General features: G+C 33.7%; 1 long non-coding RNA gene across 1 annotated transcript; it reads left to right on the top strand.

Annotated features, from left to right (window-relative positions):
- The first annotated feature begins 1,423 nt into the window (after positions 1-1,423).
- On the top strand, positions 1,424-4,766 carry LOC147564302 (uncharacterized). The gene is made up of 2 exons (XR_015226873.1): positions 1,424-1,465; positions 3,649-4,766. It is a non-coding gene; the product is annotated as an uncharacterized LOC147564302 (long non-coding RNA).
- The last annotated feature ends 2,309 nt before the right edge of the window (positions 4,767-7,075 follow it).

Below are 7,075 nucleotides of genomic sequence, written 5' to 3'. Positions count from 1 at the left end.
TTCTTAGAAACATTTCACTTTTGGGTGGAAATAATAGAAAGAAAACATGCTTGTAAGATTCTTTCGTTTCGCTCGGGAAAAGAAAAAATTGGATCATTTGAACGATAAATTGAATACCTTAGTTACACAAAATTGGACTAAGTTTCTAGTGTTTCCATAGTGTTGAAAGCGCCTCCTAAATGTCAAAATATATGTGTGGAGTGCCTCCAAATATATGTTTGTCAAAATATCTGGAAGTTCTATATAGGCGCCTCCTTAACTTGTCAATGCGCTCCCTACAGAAAAAGTTTGGAACTTTATGGGCGCCTCTAGCCTCCCCATTTATATCTGAACGCCATTGACTATGGTCTATCTAGATTGACACCAAAGTTCTACATTCACCCCTCATGGGTTTTCTTTCAACTCGTTTGAGGGAGTTGGAAATACAAAAATATGTTCGGAGAGAAAAAGTGAGACATGAAACGAGCGACTCAAATTTTGTAGAAACAAAATTGGACTAGCCGGTCTGAATTTTGCCATAAATTTTGGTAGAACATAAGTTGAGAAAAACAAAGAAAAAGGGCTTCGCGTTTAATGTGGTTACGCCTAAACTCTGTCCAAAGCTAGCTATCGTATCGTATGATCATCCAGTGTAGTCTTACATTAAAGTTACAAAATTTTAAACAAAATTATGTTGTAGACTAACAAACTTTTGTTTAATTTCCCCTCCACAAACCACTTTCTCTATTTTCTTTATACTATTGCCCCTCTACAAACTCCTTTCTCTTTTTCCTTTTTTACTATTTTCATTAGTTTTAGGTAAATTTTACTCTCTCTACAGTAACCCACAATCGAGGGTTCTGCTGAATTATTTAGTTAAGGGTTCAAATGAACCCCTTGATTGTGGTTTTGTTTGATCCGAACCATCAAACGAGAATTTTGTCTCTATACAATAGAGAAAAAGAACAATGGAGAGAAGAGAGATACAAACAGAATGAGAAAGAGACAAAGAAAGGACAATATATATAGGTGGTGCGACTCCTGTGAGATCGGATCAAAATTAGGGAAGAGTGTGTTTATAAAGCTTGTTGCTCTACCCCTTTCACTCTTCCATACAATTTGGTTTGAGGATGGTCCTCTAACATTTCCAAGAGACACCTTCAACATTTTTTTCCACCTGTAGAATTAAGTTTCTATTTTTTTGAACTTTGGAGGTGGTATCACGTCGTTATTCTGGGTTGGGAAGTGAGCCTCATTCCCGCCTTCAACCTATACGTTGTGTTATTTAGATATATAGACGGTTAACTATTAATAGTTTCCAGGACGGTCTAAAATTTCTTTTTTAAGCTTTTTTCGAAAGAGAGCCTGCCCTTGCGTTATGCTAGATCCGCCACTGTGAACACAGCAAATCACAGGCGAACTAATTTGGATGGACCTCGGGCTCGTCAAATGCTCTACAGATTTGGGAGCTCAGACTCAAAATTCAGTTAGAGTTAGTTGCTTTTTCCTTTCCCTTTTCAATTTTCTTTCTTTAACCAATAAACTGCAGTTTTGTTCATTGAGAAAATGTAGATATTGTCAAATTTTGTTTATTTCCCAACTTTTATCTTTATTATATTGTTTAGGTTTTTGAAAGAATTCTTACATCCTAGAAGAATCACTCCGAAAACTTTAATCATCAGAGAAAAACCCCAATAAGGCGGTATGTATTTAGTTTACTATTAATGTCATATGATTTGATCATGACTCTGTAATATATAAATTAAAAAACCGGAAAAATTCCCTTGACTAGAAGAATGAAGAGTGAGGGAACCTCTGGCAAAAAGCTTAAAATAGTGAGCAAATAATGTTGCAACAAAGTTTGTCGGTACAAATCTTTTTGTGTTTGAAGGTTGGAATACAGTGAGTGAGAGAAATCATGCATGAGACATCCCACTAAATGCTACACAAATTATATGACTTGACAGAGAATCAATGTTTGTAGGCTTAAAATCTTATTATACCAACCCTAACAAAAACATAAACCCATTTTGCACTACAAAGAACAAACCCACTTTCACTCTCTCCACACACATATGACATATACATACTTAGAATGTTATTTGGACAAACGATCTTGACTTACATTTGTAACTTGCTGACATACTTTCACTGAAAGAGAAAATAATTCACAATTTGACTACTATTAGTAGCCGTTCTTGTGAGAATAGTCCCACATGAGAGAATGGGTAACTAGTAACCAAGAATATAAAGTATAGGTCCTCTCCACTCATTGCCAATTGGTTTTGAGTTGGATGGCCACAAACTTAACATGGTATCAGAGCTAGGCCCACACGTGATAGGCTTAAAAGTCACACGTGTTCCACGTCACCCGTAAAGAAAAAAACACACGTGTTAGGCTCAAAGAACGCCACACGTGAGGGGGCGTGTGAGAATAGTCCCACATGGGAGAATGGGTAATTAGCAACCAAGAATATAAAGTATAGGTCCTCTCCACTCATTGCCAATTGGTTTTGAGTGGAGAGGACCTATACTTTATATTCTTGGTTGCTAATTACCCATTCTCCCATGTGGGACTATTCTCACAGTTCTTTTACCTGAGTAAGTCAGTATGAAACAAATTAAGTAAATATTTTTTATACACTTAACATTTTCTTATATATATATAATCTTGTCTCCAGTGGTGGAAACATTTTCCTCGGCAATTATAGTCGACCCTTTACATATTAACAACTAGATCTTTTTCGTTATACTCATTTCTTTAATCCAGACACTCATTCCATCACCCTCTCTAACTTGATTAATTATTCGACAATTTAATGTAGATAATGGTATAAACCAACAAATCTGAAATCTGTTTTTGCAGTTTTTCTATTATTAATTAATGTCTGTCAAGTGTGAACGCTTGTTTTAATATTGAAAAGTAAAACATTTTCATGTGCTCTGTTTCTAACTAAAATTTTCAGAGATGATTTTTAAAATAAAATTCAAAGCAAATGGTGGAACAATATATATATGTATTATGTATAGGTGTGAACACTATTATTGTATTCTAGTTAGTGTCTAATGTTCTAACATGCATGCTTCTTGGTCCCACTTATATATCAAGTGAGGAAATATTTTGATCATTTGATGATATCTTTTCTTTCAACTAGGGAACCATGCATATTCTATTACAGGTTTTAAACTATTGGCTTGGCTTTGCTTAATTGATTCCATGACATTATAACTAATAAATCATATTAAATTTTCGGAAAATGATAGAATCACAACGGATTTTGACAAAAGAAGTTATCCATCTTAAGTGACCGTTGAGAGATGAATATCACAACTGTCACATCAGCTGCATGACTTCTTTTGTCACATCCTTTGTGATTCTAGCATTTCTATTAAATTTTCAACCGTTTCTTTCGGTTTAATATGTGGTTTGACTGCATAATTAGACGATCTTTGATATAGAACTTGTGGTATGACATCAAGTGGGGTATTATGTGACAACTTGTAAACCCTAACCTAACTATGAATACTTTCATCAAAAAAAAAAACCTAACTATGAATAATGGATGGTCATTTGGTTGGAACATATAGATGAAGAAGAGACAAAAGTGTAAAATGTACTTGGCCATAAATAGAGGGAACATAACTTGGATTCACTATTGATTTTTGCAGGGTTTGTGTCTCTCCCTCTTTCATGATCTTGTTATATTCATTTCATCACTCTCTTTTCTTTCTCTACCCATATTTCTCTCTCTCTCTCTCTCTCTCTCTCTCTCTCTCTCTCTCTCTCTACCACTTCCAATTAATCTACCAATCTTAGATTTTCAGAGACACCCACATCTCTCTCTCTCTACCAACTACTTCTAAACTCACTAGTCTTTTAGATATTTTAAAGCTTTGACCATATTTCACATATCTACATATCCATCTAGGTATATATATATATATAGTCCTATGTTGTTACACTATTAAGTAAGCAATATCCTACTTTAAACACCAATGGAAATCCAACCCAGTACTTCTCTCGATCTCAACCTCGAAATAGTACCTAATTCATCTTCAACTTCTTCAACATCTATGAGCACAACAAGAGGTGATCATAACCATCATAAACAACAAAAATCTAGGGTTTTCTCTTGTAATTATTGCAAAAGACAATTTTACAGTTCACAAGCTTTGGGTGGTCATCAAAATGCTCATAAACTCGAGCGTAGCTTAGCGAAGAAAAGCCAGCAAATGAGTTCGATGCTTAGACATGGTGGACCAAATAGTAGATTTGATTCTTTTAATGGTGGAAGTGGTTCAAACTTTGGTACTGCAAGTGAATTACTTTATTATCATGATCATAATCAATCTTCGGTCGGATATGAGAATAATGAAATGGGAGGTTATAGAAGGAGAAATCAAAATAAAATAATGGGTGATTATAGTTTAGATCATGAAGAAGAAGAAGAAGAAGGGTCTAGGTCAAAGATTTATATAAGGGAAAATGTTAATCAAGATAACCAGCTTGATTTGTCACTTAAGCTTTGAGTTTTAAATTTATGTATTTTTGTGAAATTAACTTTTTCAGATTTAAGGAGAAGTAGAAATGTTTAAGTGGGGAATGAGTTTGTTTCTCATATTTGAATCATTTCATCAATTATATGTATCTTATAGCTAATAGCTTGTTTAACCACCTAATTTCATTCTTCATTTTTAATCTTTCCACCACTTGTTATGTATAGTTTAAGTTTTGTTCTAATGACCATTTTAGTGTAGTGGGACCAGTTTCTCTCTACATCGATTATTGACGGATTGAATTGTTGATCAGCTTATCATTTCAGAGTTACATAAAGCCAAATTATTTTGGCAACTTTATCCTGTCGTATTAAGACATTTAGTCCCACATCGCTTAAGAAGGCCTTTCAAATATAAGTTAAAACATAACATTCTGTCTTACATATTGACTAACTTTTGTGCGTTAGTTTGGTGCCTAGATTGGCCACGAGGGAAGCTTGAAGTGATATAGGGCACGCTCGTGCTTAGAAAAATCTTGTTTCAAGAAGACCTAAACGTGTAGATTACAAAATAACTTTTGATCTTTCGTATTGAGGTCTTTTTGAGTGGGTATGGAAGAAAAAAAAATCTTATTCTATGTGGAACTAGGTAAGTAGATTTTATTTTATTTTTGTTGAAAAAGGTCAGTAGATCTTGATGGTGCCTAAACAAAGAGTAATATAGTTGGTATTGAGACAAATGTTGCATCAAATTTTTTTTTTGATGAGATATGTTACATCAATTTAGTACCTCCTGGAGAGAGATTGCACATTAATATGAAAAACACAACTACTCTATAGAATTCCAAAATCTATGTACATAGAATGGAAAGCAATTATACTGTAGAAGTCCAGCTAATGACCTAATGGGAAGTAGGTATTTGAGGTTTCACCATTTAAGCATCTAGCCTGTTAGGTGGATTTAGACCAGGTGATAGTATGTCCCATTCCATTCTGGTCTAAAGACAAAAGGGCCATAAGCATGATGTCATCAACTCTTCCTCATTTTTTGCTATCTCCCTTTATATGTTTTATCCAAGGAATCAGGTGACCCTATCACACCTAATGTCAAGTTAGGAATACCTTTCTACACAGAGAGAGAGAGAGAGAGAGAGAGAGAGAGAGAGAGAGAGAGAGTTTCAACAAAAAAAAAAAAAAAAAAAGAGAGAGAGAGAGAGAAATTGTGAGTGCTGCCTAGTATGTAAAGTTACATAAGTTTAGAGTGGATGGGGTTCAGCCCCACCAGCCAATCGTACCCACATGTGAGTGTATGAATGTTTGAGTTACTCATGTAAGTCCTTCCATCAATATATGTATCTTATAAGGGGTAGTGGTTCAGGACATTAGGAGACATTTATAGACAAAATGTATCGTAAATATTTCAAGATATTTGAGGACATTTTGAAATATTTATCTTTAGACAAGCGTTCGAATGATTTTGTTACTTATGTAAGTCCTTTCATCAATATATGTACCTTATAGCTGAAAGCTCATTTGCTTAACCAGTTAGTTTCATTCTTCTTCTTCATTTCAAATATTGGTTTCGGCTTGTTATGTATGGGTTAATTTTCATTTTTTAAAGACCAGGGTAATTTGGTTATTTTTCGTAAACTTATTTTTTGTTACTTTTTGTTAGAAGGATATTGTAAGAAAATAGAAACTAATTTAGAAAATCAAAGAATCAAAGTGCCATTTAAAAATGTAAATTAAGATTAGAGTTTTCATTAGTCACTTCCAAGAAGAAAAAAATGAACTTCAATGTCTAATCATTCAAATAATTTTACATCTCTATAACAATTTTAGTTACTATTCTCGCAATATATGATACTTAGTAATTAGGCGAATTCATTTCTTTTGCGCCTCATTTTTAAATTGTTTTTGTTGTGGTAATGATTTTGTTGATATTGATGTTTTTTGTATTTTCCAACTATTTGTTATCATCTTTTCTTATGCATAGTCTTGAAGATTAGTTTGTGTCTAACAAAAACTTCATAGTATGCATAGGTGACAAAATGCGTATGTAAGAAGTAATAGCAACAACACAACTAACCTGTGATTTAGAGGCCCGCTACGTTGGAAAGAAAGTTTGTAGAACTCTAATTTCTACGTAAAACATTTGTTCGTGCAAGTCTGATTTGATAAGACATTGTTGCTGCGAGCATTTAGCTCCAAACAAATTAAGTTTTTGTTTGTGAACTTATATGAACCCAAAGTCCACACATGTGGAATTATTAGCCACAAAAAGTTATGATAATTGAAGTATCTATTTATGGCAAGTCATTGAGATACCTAACAAAGATAATGTTTCTCTTCTTCAAACTTCCTCTTTCCTTAGATTTTACTCTTGATTTGATACTTCAGACAGAACTAATCGGTCTAAGTAAGAAGTGCATAATGATCTTAGTTTGCATTAAAGGGCATACTCAATTATACAATTATTTGCTTTTCTAAGTACCAATCTCTTTTAAGAAGTCATTATAAGATTTGGATTTATTAGTTTTTTTAAATGGTTAGCGTGCCTCGAAGTCTTGATCTTTGAGGGGGAAGATTTGAGTTTATTA

This window comes from Eschscholzia californica, unplaced genomic scaffold (assembly GCF_041429995.1).
Source record: "Eschscholzia californica isolate CP2 unplaced genomic scaffold, dmEscCali1.0.p SCAF_1, whole genome shotgun sequence".
NCBI classification, from domain to species: domain Eukaryota; kingdom Viridiplantae; phylum Streptophyta; class Magnoliopsida; order Ranunculales; family Papaveraceae; genus Eschscholzia; species Eschscholzia californica.
This window is presented reverse-complemented; position numbering and strand designations above follow the sequence as displayed.